Genomic DNA, 25,090 nt, shown 5'->3' with positions numbered 1-25,090 from the left:
GGAGAATATCGATATCTGTACAGTAAAATAAACCTGGTTCAAGGCTCCCGAGAGCACCCCAGCACTACCAGGTTATACCTCATACCATGCTTTTCAGCCCCAAAACTCGGACCGAACCACAAAAGGAGGGGGAGTATCCATATTCATCAAAGATACCCACACCTCCAGGTTAGTGGCACTGCACAAAGCATCAGAGACCATCCATGTGCAACTAACAGTGGGCAAAACTGCCTTTCAGTTTGTAGCCTGCTACAGACCACCCTCCTAAACTCAGGAACCCCACTCAGCTTTCCTGAGAACACTGGAGAATATGAAGGTCTCTCCAAACACCATCATATTGGGTGACTTCAACTACCCAAACATAGACTGGGAGCACTACTCAAGCCCCAACACCCTCGCCCAATGGTTCCTAGAATTTATAAACTCAAATGCTATGGAACAACTGGTCACCACTCCCACAAGATGGGAAAACATATTGGACTCTATGTTCCATACCAAAGGTATACCCCTCATTGGTAAGATCTGACCATAAATTAATCTCATTGGACATCCATATCCCATCCCCACCCCCAGCCAAGAAAACCACGGTGAAGAACTTCTCAAAAGCAAACTTCACACTTCTCAAAACCAAGGTGGAATCCTTCAAAGCCCCCGGGCCAGTGGAAAATACGGCCCAAACCTCAGAATCCTTTACAAACGCATTCTATGGACACCTACAGGAATGCATGGATCGTGCTATCCCAAATAAAACCAAGACTCACTCCTCCAAAGGCAGGAGACCTGTCTGGTGGACCCCAGCCATAAATAAGCTATACAACAGAAGGAGGAAGCTACTACATGATAGAGCAAAATCCCAAAAAGGGAAGGCATCGCTGATCAGTACTAGCAAGAAACTACGATCCCTCATAAAATCATCTAAGGCCAGCTTTGAAAGAAAAATTGCACAAGACGCTAAAGATAATCACAAGGCCTTCTTTAGTTATGTCAGGAACCTGGGTGGCAACTCCCAGATATGCTATGAGTTAGTGCAAAATGACAAAAAATACACTGAACCCACAGACATTGCCAACATCCTGGCAGACAGGTTCAATGCAAACTTCTCTGCCCCTTCCCCCCAAAAAAGCAAATGTCTATCCCAACAGAGTGTAGCCTCCCTGACATCACAGATGCACAGGTGAGAGCTGCTCTCTCCAAATCAAAAAACACAGCATCAATGGGACCAGACGGTGTCCCAGGCTGCGTCTTACATGAGCTCCAAGAAGAACTGAACCCTCACATAAAGTCACTGTTCAATCTCAGCCTTACTACAGGATATGTACCCAAGGAATGCGTACAGCAACAGTGGTCCCACTCCACAAAGGTGGTGCCACAATGGACCCCGGAAGCTATCGGCCTATAAGCCTGACTAGCCTGGTCTGCAAAGCTATAGAGTGTATCATCATGGAACTCATAAACAAAGACATTGGGAACCTCCAAACACTGGATTCTACCCAATTCAGCTTTGTTAAGGGCAGATCTTGCCTCTTGAACCTGGTCGGCTTCTTTGAAACAGTCACCAAGGCCATAGATGAAGGGAAGGTAGTCCACACAGCCTACCTGGACCTCGCAAAAGCCTTCAACACAATACCTCACTCGGGCATCATAAATAAGCTCACCAGCTTAAATATCAACCCCTATGTCACAAGATGGGTTGCAAACTGGCTCAGGGATAGAACCCACATGGTCAGAATTGCAGGTGCCATGTCAGACTCTAAACCAGTTACAAGTGGTGTCCCACAAGGCTCAGTCCTGGGACATCTCTTGTTCGGTATATATTTCTCTGAGGTACAGGCTAACACAGGAGGACTATGGCTGACCAAGTTCGCAGATGACTGCAAACTGGGTGCCATAATCAACTCGCTGACTGACACAAGCATCCTCCAAAAGGGTCTCACAGAGATGGATAACTGGTGCCAGAGCCATGGCCTAAAGCTAAATGCCAAAAAGTGCATAGTCATCCCCTTTGGGAAAAACAAAGTGCCCACAAATTACCACATAGGTGGTAATCCATTAAGTACGGAGGAAGTAATTAGGGATTTGGGGACCCAAGTAGATAGCAATCTTTCCTTTGACAATCACGTTGCCAAAGTGGTTAGAAAGACCTTCTATATAGCCCACCTTATCATGAAAAGGTTCACATGTAGATCAAGAGGGGTCATTGTGCCCCTCTACTCATCACTCATCAAGCCCATAATTGAATACAATGCCCCATTTGGGATGTACCTTACCCGACACCTGCAGCAACTGGAAAGACCACAAATGTACCTCACCAAGAGGATCAAGGGACTCAAACAGATGCCCTACGCAGTTAGGCTAAAGAAACTTCAGCTCTACTCAGTTGCTTACCGCCTACTCAGAGGCAATCTGTGCCTGACGTATAAAGCCATGTCCAAACCAGAATTAATGGACATGCTCCACATCAGGAAATCCAAATCCCTTAGAGCTACACGCTCTAGGGACTTAAACCTCAGCACAGAAATAAATAGGACATGCTGGAGGGACAGATTCATATCCCAGAGGCTCCCCTCACTCTAGAACAAAATCCCAATCCATGTTAGGCAGAGCCCCTCAATGACCCTCTTCAAGAGAAATCTTGACGAGTGGATGGGAGATTGTAGGTTTACCCCTGGGATCTCTTCTGTGTCCCTACTAGACAGAGGCACAGTAAACTAACCTTAAAAGGGCTATCTTCTGTGACCTACTATACAGAGGCACAGTCAACTAATCTAAAAGGGTGGCGAAAGCCAAACACAACCTGGCTAGGCTTATAAATGCCCTAGGGCAGATAGCCTAGTATCAACCTATGAACCTATGAACCTATGAACCTAAGTGAAACTTGCAGTAGTGAATTGTAGTCTTTTAAGTACAAACTTGCAGTCTTAAAAGTACTGTATTTTCATTTTTTTCTGTTTCCTAATTGTGTGTTGCTGAACAGTGTGCTGTGTGCCTCTGCAGTTATTTTGCTATAAGAGGGGTTGTTGGTATCACTTCTTTGTTATCTGATATTTATTAGTCTAGAAGGATTCCTCTGTACTTTAAGTGCTAGCCACAAATTTTGAGAAATCATTTTATGCTCATCTCCTGAGGGATTTGCTTGGCTACAAACATCTGCATAACAAGCTGAAGCTAAGTGAAACTACAAACAGGCAGTTTTAAAAGTACTGTATTTTCATTTTTTCTGTTTTCTAATTGTGTGTTTCTGAACAGTGTGCTGTGTGTCTCTTTGCAGTTATTTTGCTATAAGAGCGGGTGTTGGTATCACTTTATCTGATATTCAATAGCCTAGAGGGATTCCTCTGTACTTTAAGTGCTAGCCACAAAGTTTGAGAAATCATTTTATGCTCAACTCCTGAGAGACTTGCTTGGCTACAAACATCTGCATAACAAGCTGAAGCTAAGTGAAACTTGCAGTAGTGAATTTTAGTCTTTTGTTAAGTACAAACTTGCAGTTTTAAAAGTACTGTATTTCATTTTTTCTGTTTCCTAATTGTGTGTTTCTGAACAGTGTGCTGTTTGTCTCTCTGCATTTAGTTCCTCACCCTCCCTCCCTGTTCCTGTGTTGGTATTAGTGTTGGTGGCTCTGCAATTGTCGCCTCCTCCTTTTAGTCTGTATTAGAACACTCCTCCTGGGTCCATCTCATTTGCTCACTTAACTGAGTACAGTTACATCATATTCTGAGTCTAGTGTTCACTCTGCTTAATACAGAGAGAAGATTTGAGAAGGCCAGCCCAATTAGGTTCTTCCTTTCTCTCTTCTTGCACTTAAAATAAATAAATAAATATTTTTTTTGCACTTTATTCATTTGCTTTTATTTGTGTTTCCTCCTACTTTATTTTTCTTTTATTAAAAGTACTCAATTTTATTTATTCTGCTGCATTTATTACTGCTTGATCATAGCCTGATTAAATTGTAACTGTTACTCTAAGTCTTTTGGTTTAAGAACTTGGGCTTCATACAGGCTGTTTTACATTAAGAAGGTTTGTGGTCTGCACTGTTGTAGCAGGACAGGTAGCTTACATCCTTCTAAGCCAGGAATTGTTGATTGAAGGCCCAGTGTCTGCTATTCTAAAAGTGTATTAGTTCTGGCTTAAGCACTTGGGCTTCAGTCCAGTTATTCTACATTAAGAAGGTTTGTGGTCTGCACTCTTGTGGGAGGAGAGGCTGGATTCTGCCCTTCTGAGCTTGGAATTTCTGGTCACAGGCGTATTGTGACTGCTTATTTGAACTGTTTCTTTCGGAAATTGGTGCGCCTTGTTGTTGTAACACAGACCAGATTCAGGCTTGCTGAATCTAGCTTTGTTTCTATAACTTGAGCACTGATCCAGGCCATTTTTTTTTTGGAGAAGGTTTCCCTGCACCATAGTAAGCAGGGGTGTGCAGTTAGAACTTGTCTGATTGAAGACTGCTGGAACAGGGCTCAGTTTTGAGCTTTTTTCTGGTTAATCGGGTAACTTGTTTAAATCAGTTTGTTCATATATACGGATCTAGTGCTTATGGCCGAACGCATAAATCACCGAATTGCAAACAACCGAACACTAACTAACGAAAACACACTACTACGAAAATACATTCCACTGAATCACTAATCACTGAAAACAGCAGAGTGCAATTAAGTGGTAATCTGGTAATTCGCACAGCCATTAAGGTTACAAGTATAAAATCATTACGAGTGAACTAGCACTACCATGCTAAGAGACATGGCTGATATGTGTAGGTTAGCGCCTGGTGTCCTAGGACAAGGTTACAAAACTGAAAAGTCTCAACGAGGTGGAGAAATACTGGTATTAGACGGATATGTCTACCAGTTAGAGAAAAAGACTGAAACGCATAAATACTGGCATTGCAAGTATAAAATTACCGGTAAATGTACAGGTAGAGCTGCCACTATCTCTGTAACCGATGTTGAAGAGCTTGTGAAATCCATTGAGCATTCCCATGCAGGTGAACCACAAGAAGTGGAGAAATATCACATTAGGACAGAGTTGAAGCAAAGGGCATCCCTTTCCAGAGATGCACCATGTGTCATTGTAGATGATGCTGTAGCCTCCACTTCCCTGGAATTTGCACCGTATTTGCCTAACAGACGATCCATGCTTCAGACTGTTAAGCGTGCCCATTCTAAGGGAAGACGTGGTGTAAATTGTATTGCATTACATCTATTCAACTTTGATGTCACCTAATTCCCACTTAAAAATGGTGTATTCCTAAAACATTCCTGTGAAGATATGAGCAATAATATCATGGTGCTAGTGCTGACAACAGACGCAAATTTGCAAGACATGACAGCTACAAAGATATGGTTAATGGATGGCACTTACTTCAAAAGAGGTGCAGAATGTAGGCAATTGTACACCATTCATAGTGTTGTCAAGTACTGTGCTTATAGCAGGAGCATACCCCTAATGTACTGCTTAATGAATAAGAAGTCATTACGTGCATACAATTTAATGTGGAGATGCATTTCTGAGTTCTTTAATGACCGCAAAATACATCTAGAGATCTAATTTGTCTTGTGTGACTTTGAGCCTGCAGCCATTCAGAGCGTAAACCACAATATTAGTGGAGTGGTGTGCAAAGGTTGTTTCTTCCATTTTGGAAGAAACATTTGGCGGAAAATTCAGGGTTTGGGACTGGCTTCACTATACAACTCAGACATTCACTTCCAACAATGGGTCAAGCAGTTGGCAGCCTTAGCTTTCCTACCAGAGAATAAAGTCATGGACACATTTGTTATGTTAAAAGAGCAATTTCCTGTAGTGGGCAAGCCACTCTTAAAGTATTTTGAGGACTGGTATTTGATAGGGAAGCCTAGATGCCTTCATACTAGGACTACAAATTCTATCAGAGTCCCTCCACTATTTCCTGTGCAATTCTGGAACATCAGTGTGTTAAATGAGTTAAACTGCCCAGGACCCAGAATGCTGTTGAAGCATGGCACAGGAGGCTTTGCTGTATAGCAGGGAAGCATTTGTTTGACGTATACAGAATTTTGCAGGCTATTAGCCATGAACAGAACAGGGTGGATGAAGTACGGTATAGGATGTCTGCTGCATGCCCACCTACTCCAAAGAAACGGGCCCTTATTCGTTGGCAAGAGCAATTCCAGACTTTGTTCTCCAATAGAGAAGAGTACACTCCCCTTGGTTACATGAAAGCAATTGCTAATCTTTTGCAAATATGAATGGAACAGGACTCTGTTTACATTTCATTATCTTGTTAAAAAAAAAACGTATTAGTAAAGCTTTGTGAACTGAATTCTGCATTTATGTCTTGAATTCTGTCTTTGTCTTTCTGTGCTGATAGTTGCTGAAGGTACCTGCCGTTGTGTTCTTTTTGGTGATTAGTGATTTGGTGGAATGTATTTTCGTAGTAGTGTGTTTTCATTGCTTAGTGTTCGGTTGTTTGCAATTCAGTGATTTATGCGTTCGGCCATAAGTACTAGATCTACAGATATATATATATATATATATATATATATATATATATATATATATATATATATATATATATATATAAATAATCCACACGCAGGTAGGAAAACGGTCACGAACTTTCTCAGACACTTATTACTTCTAAATGAAGAAAAATGATCGTTTACTTAATAAAATAAAAAGTTTAATAGCTAGTAAAGTAGCGCTTTCACCCGAAGGCTTTATCAAACTTCAACGTGGATTATTTATCTATTATTATTAGTACCTTTGTATGCAGGAAAGTTAATCCCTCTCTTGGTTTGGTGCATTCTGATATATATATATATATATATATATATATATATATATATATATATATATATATATATATATATATATAAATTGCACTTTATTCATCTGCTTTTACTGTATTTGTGTTTCTTCCTACTTCATTACTGGGGGCATTGACTACAACTCTGATCTGCGATATATAACACTAAGTATTCTTTTCTGTGCTTTAAACATTTTTTTTGAGTGTATCTGCTTTATCTTCTGAAAAAAACAATATATATATATATATATATATATATATATATATATATATATATATATATACTTGTTTCCCCGCCATTCTAAGCTAGTATAGTCCAGTTTTCAGGTTACTGCTGAATTTAGGGCTGTGTTACAAATCTCTGTGTTTGCCCATACCTTACTTGGATAGAAGGAAGTTTTTTTTCTGTACACCTGTGAGAGAGGGGAGCTTTGAGCAGTCTATCTGTCCCTGGAAGAGTGGTTTCAGCCCAGAAATTAGTAGTTTATTGGCCATTTTGGGCTAATTTCTAGCTCTTTCATTTCCCTGCTATAAATACCATATTTGCCCATTTTTGCACACCGGACAGCGCTGGTTAGCTAGGGTAAAACTATTCCCGGCTCCACAAAGTCTCGTCTTCAAGTTTTCCCTTGGAACTAGACAAACTTTCAACTTAAGCACTCACATTTCTCAGCCCGACACTTGCTCAAAACTTCTAGCAAGCACTTATAAACCCTAATTGATAAAGAGTGGAAGGAATTTTTGTCCACAACTTCTCCTCTGATTTATACAAATGTGATTGATATGTATATAAAATGAAAGGGACTAAAAATATTTTCATTGTTTGCATCTTGCTATCCATATACAGAAACACGAGCTTCCAGTTTCTCAGTTTTTTTATTATCTTTTGTTTAGTCTTTTCCACATATCCTTAACTACCATAACATAATCTTTGTAACCCATACTGCTAAATATTTCATTTTATCTTGTCCCCATACATATGGGTATTGCTGGACCAGTTTATGTGTGGGTTCAAATGTATAGCCATGGCCTGTATTTTATCTTCATTAATTTTATATCCAGAAAAGACTTAAAACTGTCTCATAATGTTCCACAACACTTTTCTGGTTTTATCATGTACAAAATAATATTGTCTTTAATAAAAGCCAGCTTTTCTTGATTACCACACCAATTATATTCTTTAATTTATGAGTCCAGTATTTTCTTTGCCAATGGCTGTAAATATAAAGCAAATAACAAAGGGGAGAGAAGACATCCTTGCCTGGTTCCTCTATTCAGACACAATTTGTTAGAGAGGAACCCTTGCAATTTAATTTTTGCCTCTGATTGATTGCATACCTCCCTCCAATTAACATTATTATTGTATCAGGGAATGCAAATGCTCATAAAATCCCAGTTTACTCTGTTAAGTGCAGTCTCTGCCTCATGACCCAGGCCCCTACCACCAATAGTATTTTCTTACACTCTGCAACTCTCTGGATCATCATTGTTCTATTAATATTGTCATATATTTGCCCCCCCTCAACAATACCTCATTGATTAATTTCTGTCAATTTTAGCAACGTGTTTTCCATTCTTTTAGTTATTATAGACATAAGCACTTTATAATCATGGTTCAAAATTGAAATGGGCCTAATGTAGCTGGGTCTGATGTTTCTTTACTGTCTTTAGATATTACATTCACCACAGCTTTCTTCCAGGATGTTGGTGCTTCCTCTCATTACTGTTAAACAAAACATTCCGGGTCGTTATCAGTTTTTTCCCTCCTAGCTTCCAAATTTACACAGGAATACCATATATTCCTGGAGAGTTTCCTGCAGATTAAATGTACGTCACCATGTTTTAATCTCATCTCCTCCTACCTTAACTGTTAATTGTTGAGCCTAATACGGGTGGCACAGTGGTGCAGCAGTTAACTTTGTCACCTCACAGTAAGAGGTTCTCTGGTTTGATTCTCAGCTGGGGTTCCTTATGTGCAGAGCATGTATGTCCTCTCTGCATCCATGTGTGTTTCCTCCAGGTACTCTGGTTTCCTCTCACATTCCAAAGACATGCATCTGGAACATTTCTCCCCAGGCATCTGCTGAAAATAAGCTCTGTCCTAGTCAGACTTTCCTGGTCTACAAATATTAAATAAAATAAATATACCTCTAACCTTGGAATACCAAAATCTTCCAAAAATAGTTGTATTTTTGCTCTTTCTTGACTTCCACATTTCTCTGCTTTATACAAATTTTTATAAACTTTCCAAAATAAATGTAATACCTTTACATGATCTTGTTATTTTTTGTATAGACTCCCTAAATTTGCCAATAACCTTTTCTACTTTCTGTTGTGCTAAAAGATTTTGAGCTGTAGAGTTATAAAAAACAGTTGCTTAACAAAAATCTTTCTAAACACATGCATATTTCCCCAGATACTCCCTTATTTTTTCTTTAGCAATTTGCTGTTTTTCCTCATCTTGTTCTGCAAAATCTCCCTTATTTTGCAATAATTTAACCTTTGTCTGCATCTGTAAATAATTAATGTTACTTCTTAACGATTTGTTGTTTTATTTTTTTTTATTTCTACCCTATTTTTAAGCTCTATCGTTTTATCCTACTCACTAGCAATTACTTCTGAAGAAATTTCTACCTTCCCCAATAACTCTTGAATAATTTCCACTACCCACTCAAGTTCATTTCTTTTTAATGGATAGGAAGAGAAGCACCAATGTCTCATTATTACTTCATTATCCTGCATTTTCATCTTAGTTGTCATTGGCATATAATCTGAAATAGTTATTGGATGAATGTCAAAGCTTTGAATTAAATGTTGACATTTCTGTATAATATAATTTCTGTCTCCTCCAACCCATTTACTGTTTCTTGGGGAATAATATACAGATTCTCTGAGTTCCTACCAGTGAATTTACATCTTCCCTACCAAATAGATTCATAATTTTATTTCAGAAGTCTACTCTATTTTGTTATATTTTCCTTCTAAGATCCATGATGCATTCTCACTACTGCAAATCAAATTCTAGTCCCACCTATATGTAATATTCCTTGCTGAAATTTGATGTTTTATCCCCAAATTTTCTTAAGCTCCATAATATCAGTTTTAGGTGAAATATAAATATATGCCATTGTAATCCTCTTCCCTTGTTAGTAGCTCCTTTCAACCACAGGTCTACCATTATCTTTTTTTTTTTTCATCTTCTATCGCTATTGGAGGTCCTCTGGCAATTAATATAAGTACTTACCTTTTCTTTTGTCCCTGATACTGTGCTGAATATCCCTCCTGAAATCCTTTCTTTATCAAATTCAAATGCTCAGTTCCTTCCAAATGTGTCTCCTGGACTATTATTATTTGACTCTGTAGTTCTAAAAATAATTCAGTACTGTCTTATTTTTATCTATACCTGTTAGGCCATTCATGTTCCAGAATAATATGGATAATATAGCCATTATGATAAGACATTATTATTCACACTTATTAATATATGATAGCTTTTTTAAATGTCTATTTCCAGCTTTTGTGTTACATGCACTCACTAACATTTGGCATGTTGATCTTTTATTCAGTTGTTTCTTGTCATCTCCATTTGAACCCATGTCACATTTTACAAGGAAAACAAACACCCGCTAGGTCACCTCCATAACCTATTAACTTAAAACAAACACATAAAACCATGTACATCTTTAAATAATACAGTTTAACCCTCCTGATAGTAGCTATTGTCTCAAATCAACAGCTGTATACAGAAGCATTGGCTAATTTAAAATGAAGGTTATCTATGCTAAGACCTCAGGTATGTTTTAATGGAGATAGGTTAGCTTTATTACCAGTTTGGAGATTTTCTGGAATGAGAGGTCTGAGTTATAAAATAAATTAATGGCTGTATCATTTTGCAGAATTTAATGTAGATTAGTTAGATGAGATTTGATTAATATTTTTAATGTTTTAGAGATAGTAATTTTGGTGGCATTTATTTAATGCTAGAAATAATATTTTCCAGTTGATATAAAGATTTTTTAAACTTTTGTGTGGTATAATTTATTTTTTGCGACGGCTTTTGTTTGGTGGAATGATCTCTCTTTAAGAATTAGGAAGTCTGGCTCATTTTTTTTTCATTAAAAAATAATTTGGATTTTTGGGTGAGTACTAGAGTTTTTGATCCTGCTTTTAATGGTGACAAGCTCTTTGAAGGCCTTACAAGGTTCTGAGCTTGTGTTGTGGACACCGAACATTGAATGTTGATCCTGTAGCTTTATTTTACATGATTCACTTTTTCATCTGTTTTTGCTTTCTGAAAGAGTTTGCCAGTTGAATAACCAAACTACATCTGGATCCTAATTACTTACAAATATTTGTAGTGCATACCCAGAAATGTTGCCCATCTTACACCCGTTTTTCTTTTTAACAGCTGATTTTTTGTCATGATAGCCACATGAGCATGATTTCTATTATAGGTTCATAGATTCATACTAGGCTATCTGCCCTAGGGCATTTATAAGCCTAGCCAGAGTTGTGTGGCTTTTACCACCCCTTAGGTTGAAAAATACAATACCCATTAGTTTGCCGTGCCTCTGTCCAGCAGTGATACAGAGATGATCCCCAGGGTAAACCTACGATCTCCCATCCACTGGTCAAGATTCCTCTTGAACAGAGCCAGCGAGGTGCTCTGTCTCACATGGACCAGGATTCTGTTCCACAGCATAGGGAGTCTCTGGGTGATGAATCTGTCCCTCCAGCACGTCCTATTTATATCCGTGTTGAGGTTTAATTCTCTTGCTCTTGTGGCTCTGGTGGATTTGGATTTTTTGAGGTGGAGCATGTCCATTAATTCCAGGTTGGACATGGCCTTGTATGTCAGGCACAGGTCACCTCTGAGCAGACAGTATGCGACTAAATAGAGCTGGAGTTTCTTCAGTCGGGCAGCATATGGCATATTTTTGAGCCCCTTTATCCTTTTGGTGAGGAACTTTTGGGGTCTTTCCAATTGCTGCAGGTGTCGGGTAAGATACATTCCGAATGGGGCATTGTACTCAATCATTGGTCTGATAAGTGAAGAGTACAGGGGAACAATGACCTCCCTTGATCTGGATGTGAATCCCTTCATAATCAGGTGGGCAATGTAGAAGGTCCTCCTAACCACTTTGGCAATGTGAGTGTCAAAAGAAAGGTTACTGTCAACTTGGGTCCCCAGGTCCCTGATAACCTCTTCTGTGCTTAATGGATTGCCACGTATGTGGTAAGTTGGGGTTACCTTGTTTTTACCAAAGGGTATGACTATGCATTTTTTGGCGTTTAGCTTAAGGCCATGGCTCTGGCACCAGTTAACCGTTTCTATGAGACCTCTCTGAAGGATATCTGTGTCTGATGGATTTTCAACTATGGCGCCCAGTTTGCAGTCATCTGCAAACTTTGTCAGCCACAATCCTCCTATGTTTGCCTGCACTTCTGAAAAGTAGACGCCGAACAAGAGGGGGCCCAGGACTGAGCCCTGTGGGACACCGCTTGTGACCGGCTTGGAGTCTGCCATGGCACCAGCAACTCTAACCTTGTGGGTTCTGTCCTTGAGCCAGTTTGCAACCCATCTTGTGACATATGGGTTTACATTTAAGCTGGTGAGCTTTTCTATGATACCAGAGTGGGGTATTGTGTCGAAAAAGCTTTTGCAAGGTCAAGGTAAGCTGTGTGAACTGCCTTACCCTCATCAATGGCCTTGGTGACTGTTTCAAAAAAGTCGACCAAGTTCAAGAGGCATGATCTGCCCTTGACAAAGCCGAATTGGGTAGGATCCAATGTCTGTAGGTCCCCTATGTCTTTATTTATGAGTTCCATTATGATCCTCTCCATAGCTTTGCAGACCAGGCTTGTTAAGCTTATGGGGCGGTAATTACCAGGGTCCATAGAAGCACCGCCTTTGTGGAGTGGGACCACAGTTGCCGTACGCCACTCTTTGGGTACGTATCCTGTAGTAAGGCTAAGATTAAACAGCAGCCTTATGTGTGGGTTTAGTTCCTCATTGAGTTCATGTAGCACACAGCCGGGGACACCATCCGGTCCCATTGATGCTGTGTTTTAGCTTTAGAGAGAGCAGCTCTCACCTGGGCATTTGAGATGATTGGGAGGCTACACTCTGCTGGGTTAGATATTTCCCCTTTTGGGGGGGGGGGGGAGAAATTTTCACTGAACCTGTCTGCCAGTATGTTTGCAATGTCTGTGGGTTCAGTGATTTTTGTATCATTTTGGACTAATTCTGAGCATATCTGGGAGTTTCCACCCAGATTTCTAACATAGCTAAAGAAGGCCTTATGATTGTCTTTTGAGTCCTTGGCGATTTTTCTCTCAAAGTTGGCCTTGGATGATTTTATGAGTGATCGTAGTTTTTTACTAGTATTGATCAGAGATGTCTTCCCTTTTAGGGATTTTGTTCTATCTTGTAGTAGCTTTCTCCTCTTGTTGTAAAGTTTGTTTATGGCTGGGGTCCACCAGATCGGGCGCTTGCCTTTGGTGGAAAGGGTCTTGATTTTATTTGGGATTGCTTGATCCATGCAATCCTGGAGGTGCTCGTAGAAAGCATTTGTAAGGGATTCAGCAGCGTGGGTTGTGGTTTCCAATGGCTCAGGGGCCTTGAAGGATACCACACCAGTTTTAAGAAGTGTGAAGTTGGCTTTTGAGAAGTTCTTCACTGTGGTCTTTTTTGTTGGGGTGGGGCGGATGTGGATCTCCAGTGAGATTAGTTTATGGTCTGATCTCACCAATGAGGGATATACTTCCGGTGTAGAGCATTTTGTCCCCATGTTTGTGATGATCAGGTCTAGTATATTTTCACCTCTTGTGGGAATGGTGACAAGTCGTTCCATAGCATTTGAGTTTATGAACTCCAGGAACCTTTGGGCTAGGGTATTGGGGCTTGAGTAATGTTCCCAGTCTATGTTTGGGTAGTTGAAGTCACCCAATATGATGGTGTTTGGAGAGACATTTATACTCTCCAGTGTCTTCAGGAAGGCTGTGTGGGGTTCCTGAGTTTGAGAGGGTGGCCTGTAACATGCTACAAACTGTAGAGCAGTTTTGCCTATGGTTAATTGCACCTGAATGGTCTCTGATGCTTCGTGAGTTGCCACCAGCCTGGAGGTGTGGGTATCCTTGATGAATATGGATACACCTCCTCCTTTTGTGGTACGGTCCGGGTTTTGGGGCCGGAACGCATGATATGAGGTAAAACCTGATAGTGCTGGGGTGCTCTCAGGAGCCTTGAACCAGGTTTCAGTCACAGCACAGACATCGATGTTCTCCATACTGAGGAGGGCTTCAAGGGCGTGCATCTTGAGATTTAGACTTCTGGCATTGAGCAGCATTACCCTTAGTTTTTTCCATTATTGTTTTCTAGGGCGGTGGGTTTAGAATTTGAGCCTTGTCTAAAAGGCACTATGGGGTGGCAAGAGCCTTTGCCAATATCCGAAACCCAGGGTGACAGGTGCAAGCCGTCCCTTGCGAAGCAGCGTGGCTTGTCAAGCATGTCATTCCAGGCAGACAGACATTGGATCCCCTTAGAATGACACCAGAAATTAAGCCAATTATTAAAACTGATCATTTTGTCTCTGTATTGTGGCATCATTCTTGGTGAAGGTAGGATACTGCTCAGGGTCAGGGTCATACCAGCCTGGGCTACATAATCTGAGAGCTCCTTTATGTCTCTTTTCATGTAGTCCAGGGAGGTACATCTCACGTCATTCACACCGGCATGGACAATGACTGAGTCATACTTGTACTTGCTGTGGAGTGACCTGAGTGCTTGTGTTATGTAGCAGATTCTGGCACCTGACAGGCAGCTTACTGTGACCCTCTCCTTGTTCAGTCTGGTGAGTGGGACGTCAGTGTGTCTGACTATGGAGTCACCTATGACAAGTGTGTCTGGCATTGTGTTAGGCCTTAAGGGCTGTGACTGATTTGCACACTGACTTTGTGATCTATGTGTTGCTTGTGTTATGTCATGAGGTGGCAGTTGTTTGGGTGTCTGCTTTGGAGGCCTCTGCTGTTTTGGTAGATTTTTGATCAGTGCCTCCGAGTATGTCTTTGTGTGTTTATGTGTTTGACTTGTAGTTGTGATAGTTCTATGTGAGACTGGATTTATGGTGTGTGTGGTTACCTTCTCCTCCTGTCTAGTTTTGCCAGTCCTGAGTTGAGAGAGCTCAGCCTCCAGTTTGGCTATATAGTTGCATCTCTCGCATGTATTTGTGTTTTGTGGGAGGAAGAGAGGGTTATCTGTGTACATGAGGCAATTGTAACTTTGCCTCAATATTCCCAGATTCACCAGCTGAGCAGGAGAGGACGCTAGCAACTGACCCTTTGACATGCTAGAAGAAATGAAAAAGTTTGCTGTGTAACTGAGTCAGAAAGGACCTATAGAGAAGTGGGTACTCAATGGGGTTTTAAGCTAGTGAAGTACTTTGTATAATATAGAAGTGCTTTACCTGACTAAAAAATGCTTTAGGAACAAGTGCTGAGCTTTACAGATAGAGAATAGACTGTTTAGATTACAAGTAGAGCAGTTCTAAGGGAAAAAATGAAGAGCAGACTTTACGGAGCCAGAATATTCAGTCTTTACCTAATATCTCCCTAATTCTCTGATCATACTCAAAGCTAGCCTCCACCTGAGGGAGTAAGGTACCCTGTAGGTTATATTTAATTAACCACTAAGAGTCCTAGCCGTTTTAGAGTCCTAGTCAACTACTGTAACCATCAAATGACTATTACTAAATAATACAGTTGTGTGATTCTTTGTTTTGTATTTATGCATCTACTACAAAGTTTGTGCCTTGTTTAATTGCATATACATAACTGTTACTACACCTCAATTCATGGAAGAAAAATGGCTTAGACAAGCATTTATCAGAACACGTATTACAATAGCATTTCTAAATACTGAGGATTCTGAAACAGAACTCAATGGCATTTCTAAAAGCATCCAGATTAACTGCCCACATTGCCTTACTTAACCGATGTTCAGCACCTTTCATCGGTATGCTGCCCTTGTGCTGCTTGTTTGCCCTTCTTCCCTAAAAAGAACATCATCAATGACCTATGTGGCTACTTACAAACACAGAGGAGTATAACACACATACTGGCAGGATTTAGACAAAGCTGCTATGAGTGGTGGTAATCCCTAACATGAGCATCCATTCACTCATGGACACACTTTCTTTTTAAGAGACAGGCCCACAGTAGTGACTTTACACAATAAATAGAATCACCACTGTTAGCCTTCTCCATGGGCATGTCAAATGCTAATGAGGAATCCTAGGGAAGTGGCTAAAGCCTATGGGAAGGGATTTATACAACCGAGTAATTCAGACATTCAGTCATTTGTGTAAATTTGCATGGTTGGTCATGTTAATCGACAAGACTAAAATGGCACTTTCCCTCATTATTTTCAAGGGAACAGAACACATTTCAGGTATGTGTCAGGAAGTACAGCGGTGAAGTAGTATTTGGGGGATAATATAGTGTATACATGTATGTGGCATTGTGTATGTGTGTCTGTAAGGCTTGAAATGGTGTCCAATGAGTGTGTGTGTGTGTGTGTGTGTGTGTGTGTGTGTGTGTGTGTGTGTGTGTGTGTGTGTGTGTGTGTATGTGTGAGGGGGGGGTCTACTTCAAATACTCGAAATTTCACTTACTCGAATCTTACATGATCGATACAAAAATATCGACCTTCCATATAAACAAACACCCACAGCACCAATAGATTCACCAGAAAAAGGAGGCAGTCTGCCTGCATTTGGGAGTTTGCCCTTTTCCTCACTATAGTGAGAACTCGGAGTTGGTATATCTAGTTAGGGGGGGTGTGCAGGACACAACCCCCACACTGGCAGATCTAGAGGGTAAAGCCCCCTGCTTGGGTGGGCTTGATTTGGCCTGGTTTGGTTTTCTGTTCACCTTGGCTGACTGCCTCCTTTCCCTAGTGAAGCTATATCAATGTTGTGGGTATTCATTTATATGGAAAGTCGATGTTTATGTCTTGATCATGTAAGATTCAAGTAAGTGGCATTTCGGGTATTTGAAGTAGACTGGTGTATGTATGTATTTCTACCTGGGTGGTCACAAGGATCAGTAGTGTGTGTGTGTGCGTGTGTGTGTGTGTGTGTGTGTGTATGTGTGTGCGCAAGTGTGCATGTGTGCATGTGTGTGTGTGTGTGTGTGTGTGTATACTCAGCTGTGTAAAATGCACCTTGAAACAATGGCAGTTTACTTGTCTTGAGCATAAAGGATTTTTTTTAATCCCAGGACTATTCCATGCAATTTATTACTGCTCATAATGTATATAATAAAAATAAGAAAAATATCTGTTGTTATTTTTAGAACATATCTAACATTTCAGGCCATATATTTGCAACTCTGGACTGGATGTATATTTTTCTTTCTAAACAGTATTTATGTTTATTTGTTTCCGATATTTGCTTATTTATTCATTCATTCATTCATTCATTTGTGCATTGCTTTCTCACCTAGTAGTGTCAGATCAGGAAGGATGCTTGATTATTCAAGTAATAGGAGGAGATAAACTAGGGAGAAGCAAAAATACACTTCCTTTTAAGTAGCCCGTTATTCTAAAGTTAATGGATGATATTGTACTTTATATGACCCATTTAAGATTAGTACTTTTCCAAAACAATATGAAGTTTCCTTTAACTGAGACTCACACATGTGAAACAGATAGCTGCTGTTGCAAAATTAGATGCAAAGCATGTCATGTAATCAGTTTAGTAAGGGAATACAGCTCCCCCTGATAGCATACTAAGGAATGTTATCAGATGTTGCAGCCAACATTTAGAAGAGTACAGGCCTGCTGATACAGATAAATCACCACATGACATGTATTTATCTCTTAGACCTTACTAAGTAGGTTCCACCAAAGATAAGGAAAAAAAAACTCCTGAGATGTTTCAAATGCTATAACAATGAGAAATCTGTGGGAGAAATACTTTTTATGACAAGCATTTTTTTTCTACATATTAGCCAGCACACTTTGATTATTAAATCTCTTAAAAATGTTAAATCGTCCAGTTAATTGCACACAGCAACACACTCGGGGGGGGGGGGCTTGTGCTTATTATTTTCTCCAGATAACATCAGTAGCCTTGTCTGGTGACGTCACCCAAGATTCCTATTTCTGTAGTGATTGTCCCTTTAAAAGGATTAATGAAAAGCCAGACAATGATTACACAAGTGAGAAAATGGCTGTTCCACTTATCTGCATATTTTTTGTTGTCACCAAAAGGTTATCTCTTAACAATATACTCTGAAACTTGCTTTGATGGTAGTTAATGCACATTGGTGTCTCCTAGCCAATGGGGGTTCATAAGATGAGCCTTTTTTCACAGCTACTACTACCGCTATTGATATTAGTGATAATAGCAATAATAATAATTGCATCTTGGTTATATGATACTCAAATAGAAGCCCTGTAGTACAGAGGTATATAATTAAAAAAAAGATTGTAATAAAAATATATCCATTAAAACACATGTTGGTAAGGGTGGGGGGGGACAAAACAGACATGGTGGTTAGCACAGACAAATATGGATCTTGGTTATATGATACTCAAATAGAAGCCCTGTAGTACAGAGGTATATAATTAAAAAAAAAAGATTGTAATAAAAATATATCCATTAAAACACATGTTGGTAAGGGTGGGGGGGGGGGACAAAACAGACATGGTGGTTAGCACAGACAAATATGGATCTGACCTAGTGACAAACTGCTGTTTGCAATCTATGGTACAGGGTTTGATTCTTTCTACTTCCATTTGGTGATTGCAGGCTTCTGAGGAAGTTACTTAACCACTGAAGCATAAATTAATTAAAGAAAAACTGTAATTACACTCTTTTATCATATACAGTACATGTTAAAGTATTTGTGTTCTGTGAGTTACAGATTTACTGTTGTTACACTTTGTAGATTTTCTTGCATTCATGTAAATATTATATGTGTGTGTCTGTGTGTTTTGTCGTGTAAGATTGTGTCTGTCTGCTCATACACATAAACAATAAACTATGCTATGCTATATCCATTTTAATAGAAAGCATATGGTGTATAACTATGTTAAGTTTGTAACATTACTATTCCTTATGTCTTTTTTTGTTTGATACTTCTGTATTACCAACATGCAGCATGAAGAAGACCATCTTTGGGTTTCCAGTCATAACAAAGTTGTTTTATATTCAAGAAATGGATAACACACCTAAGGAGCAGGGTGAAGCAAAGCTCAACAAGTAAATTGTGACACCCAGCTCAGACAGTGACCAGAAGCACAGTTCAGACAGTGGCCAGAAGCAAAGTGTATCTTTGATCCTATAATACCCTTCACACTGCCATATTTTAAAACAGAAGTATAGTAGTTCAAAGTGTTTCGCAACCTTTAAAGCTGTATTAGCTTCTCAATGCTGTTCTCTGGTGGCCACTGTTTATGCTGTAACATGTGACTACAGCTTAACACTGAAATGTGCCTAAAGAAATGTTGATAAGCACATTTATGTCAGAAAGATACAAAGTTGCCTTTTTCCAGAATTCAAAATCTAATAGGAGTGCACCGGGTACTGCAGCCAAAGAAGATCTTGAATCCCCAGATCCCATGTTGGGGTTTCCAGATGCCTCTGTATCATCCATTTGGGATAAGTTTAATTGAGAGTGCAAGCTGTATCCCACAGGTTTTGAAGTCTCACATATATGAAGCTGTCAAGTTTCACAGAGCAGTTAATGTTCAATTTTTACTGCAGCAGTGTCTTCCTGTGTTCAAGGAAATAGTGGTACTATTCTAAGCAAAGAGATTCAAATAGTAATGGATTCTTTATTTTTCTATGTGTCAGGTATAGCTATTCTTTTAATGGAAGTAACATTTAGGGGAGAGAGAGAGAGAGTTGTAGTCTTTGGGTATAAGACAAGTCATAAAGCCCTTTGATTCTATTTGTCAGGAATCTTTTTACCTTCTCCAGCTATATTAAATGTTTTATGTGAACAGGTTACAAAACAGGGTAAAGTATTCTATAACTGACCTGATAAGAGCTGTGTGACTTGGAGATAATTACTGTTTTGGCATGATTGTCAACTCAACAGAGAAACAAGCCAGCAAGTCTATAGTTTGGGGATGGTACTAGCTATATGGTTATCAAATGAAAGCAGTAAAAAGTTGTTAGCCAACAGACTGTAGCATAAACATTTATATTTATTAGCTCAAAGGCATGAAAAGGAGACAAAACAGACTGGTTTTGGCTGTGAAAATACAAAGCCTTCTTCAGTGCAGTAAAAACATATTCACTTGTTCTCCTTTTTATAGCTTACCACTCAATGAAGCTCCAACTTAGTAAATTAATTATTCAATTGACCATACCAATTAAAGGTATTCATTAAGCCCTGGTGAAAACAATGCCCCCAGTTTGATGATCCATTTTTTCTCTTTATTATTTAATATCTGATGCCAACCTTATTTGTTTGTTCTCTGTCCAATAATTCTATCAATCACAGTAAAAGTAAAATATGCATTCTAATGTACCCCAGTATGTTTGTATAAGGCATTCATAAGCTTCTTCTGTCTGATGTCACTTAAATGTTCAGAGATTCTGAATTTTAAAGGCCTGGACGTTTGTCCCACATAAAATGCAGAGCAGCTGCAGGTAGCAAAATATATCACCCAGTCTGTCTGACAGTTAGCAAAAAAGAAAATATCAAATACTTGCCCAGTATTTTTGCTGCTGAACTGGCATGTCTTCATCACCCTTCTGCAGTGAGTGCAGTGGCCATAGGGAAAACAACCCTTGAGTTGACCCCCCACAATAGTGGTTTGTATAGGGTCACCTTTACTTCTCCAACCATGTTTGTAATGATTTAAGAATGAGCCCAAATTCCTGCCTCTCCTGAAGGAAAATTGACATCTGTCATCCAGAAACTCACTTAATTTGTTGTCTGCCAAAGGTATGTTCCAATGTCTGCGGACACTATTGAGTAGGACATCAGTGTTTCTACCATACGTAGTGACCAGTTGGATGGTTGAATTCTTGTTCTTAGTCTTGTCCCTGTAGGTTAAGAGATCTTGCCTGTTACAGTTAGCCACCCAATGTCTGGCCTGAAAGATATTCCCCATTTTGTATCCTCTGTTCCTGAATCTAGTGGTAAGGTCTTCTTGATATACCTGATAAGTAGCATCATTTGAACATATGTGTTCCATATGCAAGAATTGTGATTTTGGGATGTTTCTGCATATATGTGGAGGATGAAAGCTGGTAGCCTGGAGAAGGGAGTTGTATTGGGGGTATTTGCGATATACGTCTGATGTTAAAGTATGGTCATTGTTCCTACTAAGACATCTAGAAAAGTGATCTTATTGATGTCATAGGTAACAGTAAATTGTATACCCCATCTGTTATCATTTAAATATCCGACAAACTCCATAAGATAATCAGGGTCCGATCTCCATACAAACCTGCAGTCGTCCAAGTATCTTTTCCAAATATCAATCTCATCTAGATAAATGTTGTTTGAGTTGTCATAGATGAGCTGTTCCTCAATATGGGCCATAAATAAATCAGCATATATGGAAGTGAATGAGGCTCCTGTGGCAGTGCCTTGTATTTGTAAGTAGCATTTATTCTAGTAATAGAACATGTTCTTCATAAGCATGTGTTTGGCCAGGCAAAGTAGAAAGGTGTTGAAACCCGGTTGCTACAGCTCTGACTTATATAACCAGTATTGTAATGCTTCCAGCCCCACCCAGTGAGGAATGTTGGTGTACAATGAAGAAACATCAAGGGTGCAGAGCAACCACCCAGGCTCAGGCTGCATCTCTGAGATGATTTTGAGGAATTCTGTGGTGTCTTGAATGCGGGCCCTAACCCATTTCAGAAGTGGTTTGAGATACTGTGTCAGAAACTGGAATAATGTTTCCATGAGGGAACCTCTACCTGAAACTATAGGTCTACCAGGTGAATTTTCCAGATTCTTGTGCATTTTGGGTAAAAAATATATGTATGGACTGGATGGGTCGGGCACCGCAAGGTGATGTAGTGTTTTGTCCGTGATAATTCCCTTGTTTTTGGCTGATGACAAAAACTGGTTGATTTGTTTCTTGAAGCCAGGAGTTGGGTCCAATGTTATATGAGTATAATAATGACTGTCAGCTAACTGTCTCGTAGCTTTCGTGTTGTATTTGATCCAATCCTGTACCACCACTGCCCCACCCTTATCTGCAGACAATATTGCCAAATCATGGTTAGTTTCAAGTTCATGGATGGCATCCATTTCAATCTTTGAGAGATTGATTTGGCACAGAATTCTCTAAAATTAAAATGCAAATCTTTGAGAATGCAATTCTGAAATATTAACACATTGTGATGCATTGGTGGCATGAAATTAAATTTGTGGTATCTGAAACCATCCTGCGATTCAAGATTAGCTGCTGTTTGGAAAAATAATCTTAGGTTAAGAAGTCTACAAAATTAAGTTATATCTTGTGCAAATGTATTATCAGACACGTAAAAGCCAGGTATACATTTTTTTCTTGGGTGGGTGACAAAGAAATGGATGATATGTTCAATACATCATTCTCTACTATTTCTGTACCATCAGTTTCAACAATCCTTCCATGTTGTCCAATTTTGTGATGTTTCCTGTCCCCTCCTTTGCTTACCACTAAAGGGATTGAGGTATTACTTCATTTGGAGGCTGGAGAGTCTGGGGCATGCTGTGCATCAGGCACAAAGCCTGATGAGGATTCCTCACCAGAAGTATCATAACTAGATGAGGAAGGCTTTTTAAGGATGGATCTTGGTCTTTTCCTTTTGGCCACTTTTCTGTGCGTTTGCTCAACCTCACATGTCTATTACTTGAAAAAGGATGCCCACCCTCATAGTTGGTTAAATCCCCGTGAATTTTTTTCATTTTTCTGTCTTTTAATTACTGCTCCAAAGTTAGCAGATCCTGACTGAGTTTCCAGAGACAGGTGTTGTAAGATTCCTGTCCTTCAAATTTCTGAATATCCACACACATTTGTGTGATTTCTAATATGTCTTTGTGGCTTTGTCAATTGATCTTTCATAATGAGAGGCTAAGATTTCAACAAAGCTCATAGAGGCTGTGAAGGCTGCCAGCCTAGCCAGATATAATTTTATAGATAATTCTGTCATTTGAAAATATTAATGTAACCACAGGCTTGTTGTCTTAAATGGTAAAATAGAGGTACATGTGGAACTGAAAAAATTGTAACAACAGTGCATTCTGCTGTAGGGATAAGTCAAGCAGTTTATAACTGTCTTTGATTTTTAAAGTTGGCTCCGGATGGTCTAGGTGAAGACATTCTTTCTGTTGTTTTAACCAAGAGTTAAATTGCTAAATTTAAACATACAAACATATTTTTATTGCTCTGCTTCCTGACCAGCTGCAAGATAACAAAAGGAGATGTTAAGAATGTAAATGTAGTTTCTGTTAGCCTGGGAACCCAGGGAAGTGTGAAGAATGATGTAATGGGAACCAAGGATGTGATTTTAAAAACAGAGAGAATCAGAGAGCTTTAAGGATTTCTGTCTTGACCATCCAACTCATCAGCACTCTGCCTGTGTTCTATATGTAAGTTATCTTAGACTTGTGTTTTCTCCTAGAAATAGCAAGAAGCTAGAAAGATTAGACTAAGTGTTTTTCTGTGATGTCAGAACTGTACTATCGAATTATTTTAAGTATTTTGCTGTGATCTCTGAACTCTTGACTAGCACTGTGTAGTAACAAGTATTGTCTTGTGTTTTATTATTTATTATTAAATATTTTTAAAACCTTTCAACTGTGGCTGTTTTGTGGAGATGATTTAAGCTCTCTAGAGTACTTGCATGCCTTTGCTAAAATTGTACAAAGCCACTCCAAAAGCTTTAGCCGTGGGCTATACTACCAATTGGATAATAATATTGCACAGTAATAATTGGACACCCTTTTAAGGGCTGTTGAATAGCTGATAAATATTAGCTGGGTGGTGGCAGTGATTTCTACTGTATAGTCTGGGTAAAAGAGGCACAGCTGGAGAACCTGTGCCAGCCTTCCCCAGAAGTGTCTGTGTGGTTGTATAAACTCTTATCTCAAAGTGTGTGTGTGTCAGCTACTTGGGCAGGGACACAAAGCACTGGTTGGACAAAGAGGGTGCTGGAGACTTTAGCTTGCCCAGCTGGCTGAGATCTGGACCCTATAGCTGTGCCAGTGGGGAGTCTTATTGGGGACCTGGAGAGCAAAAGAGCAACCAGCCCTGGACTGACTGTGATCTCTGTGTGCTATTAAGGGAAATTGCACTTTACTGTGTGTATTTGTTATCCTTTCCTCATATATGAGATGCCCCTCACTGGTGTTAGTGGTGAGGTTTGAGGCTACTTGTTTGCTGGGCCAGGGAAGGGGCATCACAGAGGCTCTTTGTTGAGCCACAGCCCATTGTTCTGTAAGGGTGGTATCAATATTTGGAACCAATGGCTGTATACGTACCCCCAACTCCAGTGGTGAAATGACCTTAGTTAAATATGCTTTGAAAAGCTTGGAATGCCATACGTTGGACCGAACGGACCTCATACTTTTATTAAGTTTGAGAAACTGTGCCTCACATGTATTTTCTAGGACCAAATCCTCTGGTCTGTTTTGATTGGCTGCATTGCCAAGGCCAAAAATGGCCAAATCATCCCTATCTGAGGATAAACCATGTAGCAGGTTAATAAAATCCATTGGTGGTTAATAATCAGCACAAAAATAAATGCTATTTGTCCCCTATTCTAACACCAGAAGTTGGAAACATGAGTCTCCCAATTAGGGTAATCAAAAAAAAAAGCCTAAACTTGATCCAATGGTTAGCTTAGAGTCATATACTATTATTTTTGATCATATAACTTGTAAGAGAGACAACCTTTGTGGCAATGCTATGTTCATTTACAAATCCAATATGGAAGAATCAAGTATGGACAATATTAGCCCCTGCTCCTCTATATATATTTTTTTCTCAAGCAGTGCTAAGTCTCAACACACTGACTTTGTCAGGATAAAGTCATATACTGTAATTTCTGTCATAAAGACCCAAAAGAAGGCACCCTTGTAACAATGTTATGTTCATATGCCATATCAATATGAAATGATCGAGTGTGGACGATATTAGCCCCTGCTCCTCAATATGTTTATTCAAGCAGTGCTAAGTCTCAACCCCCAATAAACTGATGACCCCACAGTTATAAAATGTACATGTAAAGAGACTCAAGACAATGTTAGCCCCTGCTGTAAAATCAATCTACAAAGTGACTTTAATTACTA

Source organism: Protopterus annectens, chromosome 6.part0, assembly GCF_019279795.1.
Source record: "Protopterus annectens isolate FY-2018-M chromosome 6.part0, PAN1.0, whole genome shotgun sequence".
Taxonomy (NCBI): Eukaryota; Metazoa; Chordata; order Ceratodontiformes; family Protopteridae; genus Protopterus; species Protopterus annectens.
Note: the sequence above shows the minus strand (reverse complement) of the source record.